Consider the following 14,961-nt stretch of genomic DNA (forward strand, 5'->3'; position numbering starts at 1 on the left):
TGAAGAAATACCTGGACGTATACCAGGAGCAATCCCTGGATGAGTTTCTTCCCGCTGGAATTTCTAGAGGAATTCTGGAAGGAACCTCTGGTAGAATTCCTGGAGCAATCCCTAGATGAATTCCTTGACAAATCTCTGCAGAAAATTCCGGATGAATCCGTTGAGGAATTCCTAAAGGAGTTTTTGCAAGAATGCCTGAAGGAATCCATGTAGAAATTCCTGGAGGACTCCTTGAGGAAATTCCTGGATGAATTCTAGAGAAATTCCTGGAAAAAATCCTGGGGAATCTCTTGGAAAAATCCCTGGAAGAATTCCTGGAGGAATCCCTGAAACAATTTCTGTAGGAATCTTAGGAGTAATCTTCTTCTTCTTCTTCTTGGCGTAACGTCCTCACTGGGACAAAGCCTGCTTCTCAGCTTAGTGTTCAATGAGCACTTCCACAGTTATTAACTGAGAGCTTCCTCTGCCAATGACCATTTTGCATGTGTATATCGTGTGGCAGGCACGAAGATACTCTATGCCCAAGGAAGTCAAGGAAATTTCCTTTACGAAAAGATCCTGGACCGACCGGGAATCGAACCCGTCACCCTCAGCATGGTCATGCTGAATACCCGTGCGTTTACCGCCTCGGCTATATGGGCCCTTAGGAGTAATGCTTGGAGCAATTTCTGAACAAGTTTCTCGTGGAATCCCAACAGGAGTTCCTGGAAAAATCCCAAGAGGAAATGTTGGAGAAATTCCGTCGAACTATCCTTAGAAGAATTCTTGGGGGAATCCCTGAATGAGTTCCTGGAATCTCTAGAATAATTCTGGGAGGAATCCTTGAAGAAATTTCTGAAGAATTTCCTAGAGAAATTCCTAATGGGAATTCCCAGAGAAATTTCGGGAGCAATTCCATGAAGAATTCCCAGAGAAATTTCTGGAGCAATTCCATGAGGAATTCTTGAAAGAACTTCTGGAGGAATCATCGGAGGGATTTCTGGAGGAATACTTGGCAGAATCCTAAGAGGAATCCCTGGAAAAAAAAAATCTGAAGAAATTCCCAGATAAATTCCTAGAGAATTTCCCAGAAGAATTTCTGGAGGAATTCCAGGAGGAATTCTTGGAAGAATTTCTGGAGTAATCATCGGAGGAATTCCTGGAGGAATCACTGATATATATTGCCCTTTACTGGCATTTACCAGATTTGCTCGTGTGTCATAAACATACAGAAAAACTTGTAGTTAGAAGGCACAATGATGCTATTTGACAAATTGTGAGATGAATTTTTGAAAAAAAAAATCGCTTTCTGGTGGCATTTGAACCCACGACCCCGTATTCGCTAGACCGGTGCTTTAACCAACTAAGCCAACGTTAACGTTAATTATAGGAGACTAAGAGCTTATGGGATTTCGGCTTTTTGGGGGTGTGGCCTATTATCTGATTACTTAGGATAGCTTAGGAAAATGGTGTCTTCGGCAAAGTTGATCAGTATGACATAAACTTACATAAAAATAAACACTTGTTTCACAATTCTGCCACTAGGCGGCGCTAGTGAACATGCAAATTTTAGAAATCTCATAGCTCAGAATCCCGATAACTTAGAAAGTTGGTGTCTTCGGGTGTCTTGTGGGCTTCCGTGGCCGAGCGGTTAGCGGCGTCAGTCGTTTAAGTGTCTCGTAAGCCTCGGAGTGTGGGTTCGATTCCCGCTCCAGTCGGGGAAAACTTTTCGTCAAACGGAAAATTCTCCACTGGGCCACTGGGTGTAATATGTGTTGTCCGTTGTTGAATGTTTGTAGTGTTCAGTCTGTAGAGGCCGCAAGGTCGAAGACGGTGTAATTGTCTTTTTTTTTTTTTTAAAAAAAAAGTTATACTGATCAACTTTGTATGAAAATCGGCGTTTGTCCGATCAATTATGCACCGCAGTGTAAGTTTAAGTCATACTGATCAACTTTGCAAAAGACACTAACTTTCTAAGTTATCTGGATTCTGAGCTATGAGATTTCTAAAATTTGCAAGTTTACTGGCGCCGCCTAGTGGTAGAATTGCGAAATAAGTATTTATTTTTGTGTAAGTTTATGTCATGATCAACTTTGCCGAAGACACCAACTTTCTAAGTTATCGGGGGGAGCGACACTAGTTTTGCCAAGCCGAAAAACCCCAAAAAAAGTCCAAAAAAGACGAAAAAAATAGTAAACGCCACCTAGAGGCAGAGTTTTGAAACCAGTATTTATTTTTATGTAAGTTTATGTCATGATCAACTTTGCCAAACACACCAACTTTCTAAGTTATTGGGATTCTGAGATATAAGATTTCTAAAATTTGCATGTTCACTAGCGTCGCCTAGTGGCAGAATTGCAAAACAAGTGTTTATTTTTATGAAAGTTTATGTCATACTGGTCAACTTTGCCAAAGACACCAACTTTCTAAGTTATCCGGATTCTGAGAAGTAAGCCAAGGCTACACCCCAAAAAAGCCGAAATCCCATAAGCTTTTAGTCTCCTATTAAGCGGATTCCTATTGCGTCCCCCGGCCAGTGATCTTATAAGAGTCTCGATTGTACATATTCACATATCGGGCGCCCATGAGCTTAAAATTCGTCGCATGAGATGCATGTGAGGCCACTCCTGGGCGCCCTCCAGAAAAAAAAATCCTAGCTTTGCCAATAATGCCCAAGTAACCATAAAGCCGTAAAAATGGCATTAAGTCGGCTCTATAGTCGAATGTAGAACCTGGCTAACAGAGCTAATTGGTTCTATATCCTCTTATAGAGCTGCTCAAAAGCCACTTTTGGCGAATTATTCGGCTGATATACGGCCAACTTTAAAATATCGTACCAAGTCTCTGGAGCGAACGTTGTCAAAAGTGAGACAAAGAAAAAAGAAAAAAAATATTTTGTTTATCTCCTGTTCTTTTCTAACTTCCTTCGCTTCCATTGAAGTTGCTTTTTTGCTACTTCATCCAGATTCTAGCTGTTGTCCTCCGGGTTCCTGATCAAGTCCAGGTCTGTTCCCTTTCTCATCTGCTCCACCAATGCACCATGGGAATGGTGTGATCAAACTAGTATTTAAACCATGAAAAACAAAACAGTTTGGGCATTTCGAGGGTTGAAAATGATATGGGATGAGGATGATTCAGTGGTAAGCTTGGTGGTGACGAACGCAGGAAATGAAGCAGGAGAAGCAATGTTTATATAACTTTTCGGGAAACGTTTCAGAAGAATAGGGAAACGAGCTGGTGTTTGTCTTGATTGAAAAAAATGGAATAATTAACATAACCAGATTCCATTATCTATTTAACAACACCATTCCGATAAACATTCCAACAACAAAAATAATCCCGTTCCGCCAATCCCTTCCGACATGGATGTTTAAAATGTATTGATCATGACCGACTCGAGTCTGTTTTGGTCGAAATCTATTTTGATTGATATAAACGTCATGTGCTCCAAGCCCTGTGACAGCACTGACAAACTTCTTTACAGCTCGTAGGCTTTATATAGGCTTACAGGGCTTAATTTAGTTCTTACTGGTTATAGTAAGAATACTAACAGACTAACTCATTCTCAATCTCCGATCTCAAAACTTTCTTGGATTGAGGTTTTCAAGCTCAATGTTTCCAATAAAGCATCAAAACCAGAAAATATTCCATTGTTTCATTCAGTATTCCTTGCCACAGACTTACTCATTCTCAATCTCCGATCTGAAAACTTTCTTGGATTGAGGTTTTCAAGCTCAATGTTTCCAATAAAGCATCAAAACCAGAAAATATTCCATTGTTTCATTCAGTATTCCTTGCCACAGACTAACTCATTCTCAATCCCCGATCTCAAAACTTTCTTCCCCCAATGCATTAGGAATGCTTATATAGAGCTATTTAGCACTGAAAAGCTGTTTAATGGCTGTTATAATGCTCAGAACAGTGCTTAGTGGTTACCTGGGTGGTTAAAGGGCTGTTTGCAGATCAACAGAAATTTTTCAGCCGATGTTGGGGTTCATTCACAAATATCGCAAATATCTATAACGCCAAAATTGGCCTTTTCTGTCACCCATCCACCCTTTCGTAACTTTGTTGATATGGACTTATCCACCGATGAACCGAATTCATCGCGGTCCGAGAATTTTGACACTAGAGCGGGGCCGTTTCCAATCAGAATTGGACGATTCTGATTGGAACAGACCCCGCTCTAGTGTCAAAATTCTCGGACCGCGATGAATTCGGTTCATCGGTGGATAAGTCCATAGAGCTTGCTGACGTTTATTCACCTTTCTCTTTCAAACATGCAGGCGGAATAGGATTTGTTGTCATCAGGAAAGGTTTCCCGATGAAAACAAATCCTATCCCGCCTGCAAGCTTGAAAGAGAGAGGTGAATAAACGTCAGCAAGCTCTATGGGGGAGACATTTTTTTTGTTTGAGCTGCAACACCATTAGGGACACCCACCCACCCCCTCCAGCGCTGACATTAAATTTTGTGAACAAGCAGGCTTGATGCATGGGAAATGCCTTACCTTATTTAATCGCCCAAGAAACCGTTTTTTTTTCCTCGATTGCAGTATGCAATAGAGTTAAGAAACTATAGAGGACGAATGTCGCTGGTGTTCCCTTTGTTCTTGTTCGCAAACATGCCGGATATCTATCTGTCAAATCGCATACTTTTTTCGCTTTGACACTTCCCAAGTAACCATAAAGCCGTAAAAATGGCATTAAGTCGGCTCTATAGTCGAATGTAGAACCTGGCTAACAGAGCTAATTGGTTCTATATCCTCTTATAGAGCTGCTCAAAAGCCACTTTTGGCGAATTATTCGGCTGATATACGGCCAACTTTAAAATATCGTACCAAGTCTCTGGAGCGAACGTTGTCAAAAGTGAGACAAAGAAAAAAGAAAAAAAATATTTTGTTTATCTCCTGTTCTTTTCTAACTTCCTTCGCTTCCATTGAAGTTGCTTTTTTGCTACTTCATCCAGATTCTAGCTGTTGTCCTCCGGGTTCCTGATCAAGTCCAGGTCTGTTCCCTTTCTCATCTGCTCCACCAATGCACCATGGGAATGGTGTGATCAAACTAGTATTTAAACCATGAAAAACAAAACAGTTTGGGCATTTCGAGGGTTGAAAATGATATGGGATGAGGATGATTCAGTGGTAAGCTTGGTGGTGACGAACGCAGGAAATGAAGCAGGAGAAGCAATGTTTATATAACTTTTCGGGAAACGTTTCAGAAGAATAGGGAAACGAGCTGGTGTTTGTCTTGATTGAAAAAAATGGAATAATTAACATAACCAGATTCCATTATCTATTTAACAACACCATTCCGATAAACATTCCAACAACAAAAATAATCCCGTTCCGCCAATCCCTTCCGACATGGATGTTTAAAATGTATTGATCATGACCGACTCGAGTCTGTTTTGGTCGAAATCTATTTTGATTGATATAAACGTCATGTGCTCCAAGCCCTGTGACAGCACTGACAAACTTCTTTACAGCTCGTAGGCTTTATATAGGCTTACAGGGCTTAATTTAGTTCTTACTGGTTATAGTAAGAATACTAACAGACTAACTCATTCTCAATCTCCGATCTCAAAACTTTCTTGGATTGAGGTTTTCAAGCTCAATGTTTCCAATAAAGCATCAAAACCAGAAAATATTCCATTGTTTCATTCAGTATTCCTTGCCACAGACTTACTCATTCTCAATCTCCGATCTGAAAACTTTCTTGGATTGAGGTTTTCAAGCTCAATGTTTCCAATAAAGCATCAAAACCAGAAAATATTCCATTGTTTCATTCAGTATTCCTTGCCACAGACTAACTCATTCTCAATCCCCGATCTCAAAACTTTCTTCCCCCAATGCATTAGGAATGCTTATATAGAGCTATTTAGCACTGAAAAGCTGTTTAATGGCTGTTATAATGCTCAGAACAGTGCTTAGTGGTTACCTGGGTTATATCTCTTTCTATCTCTACCAGCAAGCAAGAGATGTTGCGGCAGCGACGCCAGCGACTTTCTCGTTCTATAGAGCTTGCTGACGTTTATTCACCTCTCTCTTTCAAGCTTGCAGGCGGGATAGGATTTGTTTTCATCGGGAAACCTTTCCTTCACGCAAAAACGGCTACGCTCAAAAATGTGTTCGGCCTGCACATTTTTAGTAAACATCCATGACGCACATGACTGTGTTCGAAACACACATTTTTTTAAAATTACTCGTACGCTCATATGAGCATGTATTATGCTTTTGGTCGAAATACGAAGTGACCGAACGTGCGAAAATTGATTTTTAACCTACTTAGAAATGTCGCAACTCATTTTGGATTAGTGCATATTGTTACTCTTAATTAGCTTAATGATGCGCAACAGAAAAATTAGATTCAAATTTACTTCGCAGCTGCAACTTCGCATGTGCTTCTAGCGACGACTTCGATTTGGTGGTGCGACGATAATATTTTGCAATAATTTCGACATGGCAACCTCACTGGGTTTATAAACCACCTTCAAATACCGAAAAATATTGATATTTTGCAAAAATGTGAGCGTGCGAGCAATTTTAAAAAATGTGTGTTTCCAACACAGTCCCTGTGCGGCATGGACGCTACTCAAAAATGAGAGCTTTTATTTTAGAGAGTTTGAAAGAGAAAGGTGAATAAACGTCAGCAAGCTCTATAGTTTATTACCTCTATCGAGTTGTCCAAAAAATGTCTCACGAAACCTAATGCAAGCCTATCCATATGCGTGAGAACAAAAGATGTTTACAAAGTTCTTACAGATAGATTAACACGGGAAATCTGAATTCTGTTGGCTGTGATACAGATATCGCTCAAGCAGTTTCTTGAACAATTTCTTTCGAACACGAAACTGGGCTTAAGGACAGACTTAATAGAATCCCAAAATGGCCGCCACAATGGCCGACTTTGGCACCTACTTACGATTTCGAGGGCACAAATATCTTTGTAAACAAAACCAGCGCAGTTGATCTTCTTATTTCAAACTTCTTACAAGTGAGTAAGAACAGAATAATAAAATGCACTGTTGTGTGAAGCTTACTTCTTAAGATTTGTGCGTTTGAAGTTCTGATGCACTCTTGAAGCGGGATTTCAAGACGTTTGTCCTTAAGATACATATCGACTCTTAGATAACGACCACCATTTTTTTTATTGTAAAATAGCCATTTGCTATACACTGAACGAAAACCCCCGCCGTGTGGAGAATGATTCTTCATTCAACACGACACAAATCCTTAGAATCCTAATTATGAATGATTACGCAGCAGAATGATTTTACTGCGTTCAACTGAATGGAAATCATCCAGTTATAAAATTAGAACTGACACAATTAGTTAATGATTTTTCGCTTAGGGTTTGTTGTGATTGACAATCATCTCAAAAACATCTGAGAGCATTTCCCTCTGTTCCCCATATCGAAAATCATTCAATTTCTGTTCAACTCCATCATTCGTTGAAAAAAGTATGGCGGAGTTGTAGTTTGTTTGGATTGCGGAGCCAGCATCTTTAGACATTCCTAGCAAAATATTGAATTTATTACTGCTGTACATCATGGGAGGTAAGAATAAAATTTTCCAGATTTCTGCCGTTTGATTTGAATAGATCGAATATACATAGGAATCACCGCAAACCTACGATCAATTCAAATCGAACGCCCGTTTTCTTTGCTTATACGATTTTTCGAACATGATTGATGAGTGATTAATATTCGGTCATATATTGCTTCCAGGATCCAGTTATCTCAAGAGTTATCCCAATAGGACAGATCGGTGAAGTACTAGATTTGTAGTAATGAGCTGAATTTTTGTATGGTGAGAAGGTCAATTCTCCGTTTCCTCAGTGAAAAGGTGCAAAAAGCGTGGGTATTATAGCGCATTTAGTTCACCACTGGACTATCGCACTAGTTTTCACGAGTGCGAAAACGCTAATAAAAGTGCGCGATTGCATCAAATCAACTCGGTGTCTTCAGAGCACTTGTTCTCCATGGATTGAAGAAATAGTGCGCCGAAGACATCAACCTGATTTGATGCAATCGCGCACTTTTATTTACGTTTTCGCACTTATAATGTCGCAGTTCGCAGTCCAGTAGTGAACTAAATGCGGTATATGATTCCTTGCCTAATTTTATGCTGTTTGAGCAAAGCTTTGGGCAACAGTGTCGTTGTTTTCTCCATTTCTTGCAACATAAACAACATAGTTATCCAAAGTTTTGCTCAAACAGCATCATTTTAGGCAAGGAATCATAATACCCACGCTTTTTGCACCTTTTCATTGCAGTAACGGAGAATTGACCTTCTCACCATACACAAATTCAGCTCATTACTATAAATCTAGTACTACACCGAACGTGCCCCATTCTGATCCACGGACCAAGACAAGCACCTATATTGTAAAACCTGGAATATTATTATCGAAGTTATTCAAATAAAATGTGTATATAATGTGCATATATGGCATCAATATATCAGGCCAAACATGTCTAAAGGTCCAATCTGCAGAAGAGAGGCTCTCTTTGGTTTCCCTCTCTTTCGTTAATATCTCAGCTGTTTATTTGTATTATGATTGTCTCCTTGCATTGAACGATGGTCAAAACAATCGTCTTTTGATTTGTACTGCAAAAATAGTTGAAAAGTGTACCATTACATTGCAATAATTGAAAGAGAAAGTGAACAAAGAGAGCCTCTCAAATGCAGATAGGACCTATTGAAATGTTTGGCCTGATATGTGTAAAATCCCATTAAAGTTCGTGTGTTTCTTTTTAATTTTCATTTGAGACAAATTCGAAATAGAAACAAATCCCATATAAAATTAAATCAGCAAAGAAATGAACATCATTCAATTATTGGTTTCCTAAAGAGTGTTGAAAATCATTCTTTTTCGGAATTGTGATCATCCAAATTGTTTTGATTTTGAAGGAGGCTGCGTCGAACGAAAATCATCCGATCTTTGACTGAAAATAGGCATGGGGCTCGAATAAGGCAAAAATCATTCAATTCAGGCGGGGGTTTTGGTTCAGTGTATTCACCGCATCGTATAAAACTATAGTGCTGTGCAAACTACACTAACAGCCCTAAAATCAGAAACCCCTATTGGCCCTGATGAAAAGCTACGCTAATACCCCGGACAGACATGTGATACGAGTATAATTCCTGTACAACGGTACGCAGTGTCAAGAAAATTCTAACAAGACTGACTTGAACTGAGAGAATTTTCAGTATGGCACTCATTTCAAGCGTAATTGTACAGTGATTCTTGTATCACATGTGTGTCATAAGTATAAAATTACGAAATCCACCACGTTGGTCATTTACCCCCATCCGCGCCGTTTTTGACACCCGCCCCTGGGGTTTTCCTTCACGCGCAAAACAGCTGTCATCACGTTTCCTCTTTCATCGACTGCTTGTTGTTGTTGCGCGATCTCGTGTCATCACTGACTGACTGGAAGAAAGTGAAAAGCGGAAACGAAAGAAAAACTTTGCGATTATTTTGTGCAATCACCACTCATCCTCGTCTGTGCGTATTTGGATAATATTTTCGCGTTGTTTTGAGCATTTACGTGCGTTTGAAATTGTACGGATTTGTCGGTTCGCGTTAGGAAAACATGTTTACGGAACGTTGATGGTGGAAAACTAAACGGCCGAAGCGCGAAATCCGAAAATCATTCGAAAGAGGAAGGAAGTCACCAGTCAGTCAGCGGATCGGTGCGTGCGTTTCTCGTGAATCGCTGTGCAAGGCGGAGGAGCCCCGTACCCGGAGAGAAAGGGCAAAGTGGATTGTGCAAGTTTTGTTTGTCGCTGCTGCTGTTCGATTTTTCAAGTGACATTGAAAACCTAAGAGGAATATCTTTTCGTATCGAGCTATCGGTTCAAGTGCAGTCATTGGCAGTATCCACTTTGCATCGGACCGTCATCGTCACTTGTGGATTTGATAAGACCTGCTTATCATAAGTTGTGTGAGATTTTTTTAGTAGAATCGGGTGAGTCTGAATTTATTCGTATTTAATTGCATCTCCGTTCATTTTCATTCATTCACATTTTCATTTATACAAAACAATAGTCTCTCCAAGTATCATAGCAATTTAGCTTGTAATCGATTTAAAGCTCGATCATTGAACGAAAGCTGTAGCAAAATCTCGTATAAACTGATCAATCCAATAGGTATAATTAAATACATGGAATGGAAGCGATTCAATTGGTAGTATTATATTTCATAGAAGGAAATTGTTCTACCCACCTAAAATAATAGGTTTAAAATCAACCCTATGTATCTTCTGATTCTGATTCAATCTTCTTTTATGTGAAGTAGCAACAAAATGCTATCTATAGCCATAACAGTTTTTGTTTTATTCTGTGTCGTCTTTATTCTTTCTGCGAGAAATATGATATTCAATATGCCTGTCTCGAAGTGTGGATGACTTTGGCATGTCATCAGTTTAAACTGCTCAGCTCACGCATGATATCACTCAAGGACGATTCAGAAATTACTTCATCCACATATTATGGTAGAATGAAGTAATGACTAATCAACTTATACTTTTCGCAAAATTTCGTGAAACACAACAAAATAAAATTTCGTAGCTTACTCGCGATCCACTTTTAACGATAAGCAAAGAGAGAAGGTTATTTTTCGCATCGTCTTCGGTGTTGTTTGTAAACAAGCATTCATTGATTCACTTCACACCATGTGTCGTACCCGTAGCGGTGGCGGTAGATATTATTTTAAACTTTACAATTTATGCTGCTGAAGGCGGTTGCGTTCGACTTTCTCAGAGGCGCCAGTTGTGGGGTAGGACAGACACTTAATAAAGGGCATGTCTTTCGCATGAAAATGTTTTGTCCTATACCGGTTACTATGAAGGGTATTTCAGCCAATTGTGGACCCTCAACCTATACAGTGGAAGACATTCGTTTAGCTGAGGCATATTGTTTTCTATTTTTTTTCTCAACTGTAATAATTTTATGTTCTTTTTTGAATTTTTGAAGGATCTTCTAAGTAATTTGCATTAGCTAAGAGTATTACAATATTATATGTAATCAATTTGTTGGCCATGTGCCATTATCTTCAGGAATTCTTCCTGGGAATCCTCCAGGAATTTTTCAAGGGATTCCTCCACGAATTTCTTCAGAGATTCCTCCAGGATTTATTCCAAGGGTTCCTCTGGGAATTGCTGGAGGAATTCCCGTAAAAATTCATCAAGGGATTCCTTCAGAAATGACTAGATATTCCTCCAGAAAATTATTCTGGAATTCTTCTAGAGATTCCTCCAGGAGTATTTCTAGAAATTCATCCGTTAATCCCTACAGGAATTCCTCTAGGATATCATCCAAGGATTCCTCCATGGATCCCTTCAAGAATTTGTGCAGGGCTTAACTCGAGAATTACTTCTGTGATTCTTTCAGGAACAACTTACTTTAAAAATACCTCCAAAGATTCTCCCAGAAACTCTTCTTAGGATTCCTTCAGGAATTCCTCCTTGTATTCTTTAAGTAACTCCTCCCGGAATTAATTCTGTAGTTTCTCCAGGAACTATTTAGAGATTCCCTTAGGAATTCCTCTTGAAATTGCTTCCAGGATTCCTGCTGGAGTTTCTTCACGAACTCTTTTAAGGATTCCTCCAGAATTTCTCCAAGAATTCCATCTGCCATTTCTTTTGAAATTATTCCTGGTATTCCTCTAAGAATTCCATAATAGATTAATTCAAGACCAACAATAGAAAAGGCCGCATCAACATTGCGTAAACAAACGCGTTTCTGTTGACTTAGGGCCTTCTGGGATCCACCCTCGTATCTCACCATTATTACAGAAAGCTTGATGTTTGCGCTTTCTGTTAGTGGTGGTGAGGTGTGTGGGTGGAGTTCGAAAGGCCTCAAGTCGACAGAAACATGTTTGTTTACAAAATGTTGATGCGGCCTTTTCATTTGTTGATCTTGAATTCTTGAAATTTTCCTGGAATTCCTGTAGGAATTTCTGCAGGAATTTCTCCAATAAAAATCTTCGGGAAATTCATCTAGAGATTCCTCCATAAATTTCGCCAGGAAATCCTCTACAGATTTCTCCAGGAGTTGCTCTGGAGATTCCTCCAAGAATTTATTCAGACATTCTTCTAGGATATCCTCCAGGGATCCCTCCAAAAATTCTTACAAGATTTTTTCCAGAGATTCCTCCAAGAAATCTTCCAGGGTTTCCTCCTTGCATTCCTTCAGGACTTCCTTCAGGCATTCCTCCAGAGATTCCTCCAGTAATTGCTTCCGGGATTCTTCCAAGAATTCCATCAGGAATTCCTACAGAAATATATCCAGGAAAACTTCAAGATGTTCCTTCAAGGGATTTTTCCAGAAACTCCTACAGGAATTCCTCCGAAGATTTCTCCAAAAATTACTGCAGGGAGTCCTCCACGAATTCCACCAGGAATTCTTCTAGGCATTCTTCCATGAAATTTTCCAGGCATTCTTCCAGAGATTCCTTCTTAGATTCTTGCAGAGACTTCTTCAGGATTTTTTTAGCGATTCCTCCAGGAATTCCACCAGATATTCCTCCAGAAATTGCTTTAGGGACTCCTCCAGAAATTTCTCCTGGAATTCCCCAGGAATTTTTTCAGGAGTTTCTCCTGGGATGGCTTTAGGAATTCTTCCTGGGATTCCTTAAGAAATCCATGCAGTCAATCCTCCAGGATTTCATCCAGGAATTTCTCCAGGGTCTCCTCGAGGAATTCCTTCAGGAACTTCTTCAGGGATGCCTCCAGGAATTTCCCCAGAAATTCATCATAAATCATGTCAGCAATTCATCCAGGAATTTCTCCAAGAATCCTTCAGGGATTCCTTCAGAAATTCTTCCATTTTTTCAGGAATCTCTTTAGGGATCTCCACGAATTTCTCAGTATTTTTTTCAGAAATTTCTCCAAGAGTTCCTCTAGAGATTCCCTTAGAAATTCATTCAGTAATTGTTGCAAGAATTCCTCCAGGCATTCCACCAGGATTTTATCCAGGAATTTCTCCAGAAACTCCTCCAGGAATTACCCCAAAAATTTTCCAGATACATATGTCGGAACTGGTTCCGGTAGGGAAAAACAAAGACTTTGTAGAACCATATGCTGCTATAGAGTGCAGTTATGTGCTACAGCTACACGGATTTTCACTAGTATTCAATTCAAACCAACGTCATGCTAAAAGCAAAATACCTGGGATTTCTTTACGGATTCTTCAAAGGACACCTTGAGAAATTCCGTTATGCATTTATTCAGGAACTTCTTCAGGGATTTTTCCGGAAATTCCACAAGGGACATCTCCAGGAGTTTCTTCCTCGTGAATTCTTCCATGGGCATCTTGCAGGGTTCCGATAGTGATGATTTCGGGGTTTGTTCCAAGAAATGCTTCAAGAATTCATCCCACGATTCCTTCAGATTTTATTTACAGATACTTCTGCAAGGATTCATCGACGAATTCCTCCAGAAACTTTTCCATAGCTTCCTTCAGTGATTCCATCATGGATTGCCAGATAATTTTTCAAGAATTTCTCTATGGGTTTCTCCAGATATTCCTCCGTGAATTTCTTCTGGGATATCTATAGAGGTTTCTCGAGTGATTCAGTGGAATGTCTACAGAAACTCTTTAAGGTATTTCTGCAAGTGTTCCTTCAGAGATTTCTTCGAGGATTTCTCCATATTCCACTAGAGATTGCTCTTCCAGAAAACCTTGTAGAAAATTTTACAAGAGATTAGCTAAAATCAATCCAGGAGTTGCTAAAAACATTCTTTTGGAAGTCAATCCAAAGATTCCAACAATAATTCGTTCAAAAATTATTGCAGACCTGGATTCCTTCACATTTTTTGCCTGCAAAAGTTCTTCCAGGATTTTTTTAAGAAAGCTTTTCTGGGATTTCCTAAGGAATTCCTCGTGGGATTGCTTCCGGGATGCCTCATAGGATTTATTCAGGAATTCCTCTAGGGATTCACCTGGGAATTTCTTCTGTGTTTCTTCCAGGAACAACTCCAAGGATTATTCTATAGATTTCTCCAAGGATTTTCCCAGGAACACATTTCAGAATCCTTTCAGGAGTTCCTCTTGGAATTCTTTCAGGAACTCCTCCAGGAATTAGTTCAGTACTTCTTCCAGGGACTAGAAAGCGCTTCCAGGATTCCTCCTAGGGTTTCTTCAGGAACTCTTGCAGGGACTCCTTCAGGAACTGCACCAGGGATTCCTCAGGGAGTTCCTCCACGAACTCTTCTTAGAATTCCATCAGGATTTTTCCAAGGATTCCATCTGCATTCTTCAGGAATTCTTCTTGGGAATCCTCCAGGAATTTTTCAAGGGATTCCTCCACGAATTTCTTCAGAGATTCATCCAGGATTTATTCCAAGGATTCCTCTGGGAATTGCTGGAGAAATTCCCGTAAAAAATCATCAAGGGGTTTCTTTAGAAATGACTGTAGATATTCCTCCAAAAAATCCTCCTGGAATTCTTCTAGAGATTCCTCCAGGAGTATTTCTAGAAATTCATCCGGTTATCCCTACAGGAATTCCTCTAGGATATCATCCAGGGATCCCTCCAAAAATTTGTGCAGGGCTTAACTCGAGCATTACTTCTGTGATTCTTTCAGGAACAACTTATTTTAAAAATACCTCCAAAGATTCTCCCAGAAACTCTTCTTACGATTCCTTCAGGAATTCCTCCTTGTGTTCTTTAAGTAATTCCTCCCGGAATTAATTCAGTAGTTTCTCCAGGAACTATTTAGGGATTCCCTTAAGAATTCCTCTTGAAAATGCTTCCAGGATTCCTTCTGAAGTTTCTTCACGAACTCTTTTAAGGATTCCTCCAGAATTTCTCCAAGAATTCCATCTGCGATTTCTTTTGAAATTATTCCTGGTATTCCTCTACGAATTCCATAATAGATTAATTCATGAATTTCTTCAGGAATTCCTGTAGGAATTTCTCTAATAAAAATCTTCGGGAATTCATCTAGAGATTCCTGCATAAATTTCGCCAGAA

At 39.6% G+C, this 14,961-nt stretch overlaps 1 protein-coding gene across 2 annotated transcripts in view; it reads left to right on the forward strand.

Moving 5' to 3' along the window:
• The first annotated feature begins 9,401 nt into the window (after positions 1-9,401).
• The window catches only part of LOC109420153 (kinase D-interacting substrate of 220 kDa), a 153,640-nt gene continuing 148,080 nt past the window's right edge, over positions 9,402-14,961 (forward strand). The window contains exon 1 of one of the 2 annotated variants that reach the window (XM_062859700.1): positions 9,402-9,953. The gene's annotated coding sequence lies outside the window, so the exon portion shown is untranslated. The remainder of the gene's footprint in view (positions 9,954-14,961) is intronic. The other variant, XM_029868523.2, reaches the window with a different exon arrangement.

The sequence above is a fragment of the Aedes albopictus genome, chromosome 3 (genome assembly GCF_035046485.1).
Source record: "Aedes albopictus strain Foshan chromosome 3, AalbF5, whole genome shotgun sequence".
Lineage (NCBI taxonomy): Eukaryota > Metazoa > Arthropoda > Insecta > Diptera > Culicidae > Aedes > Aedes albopictus.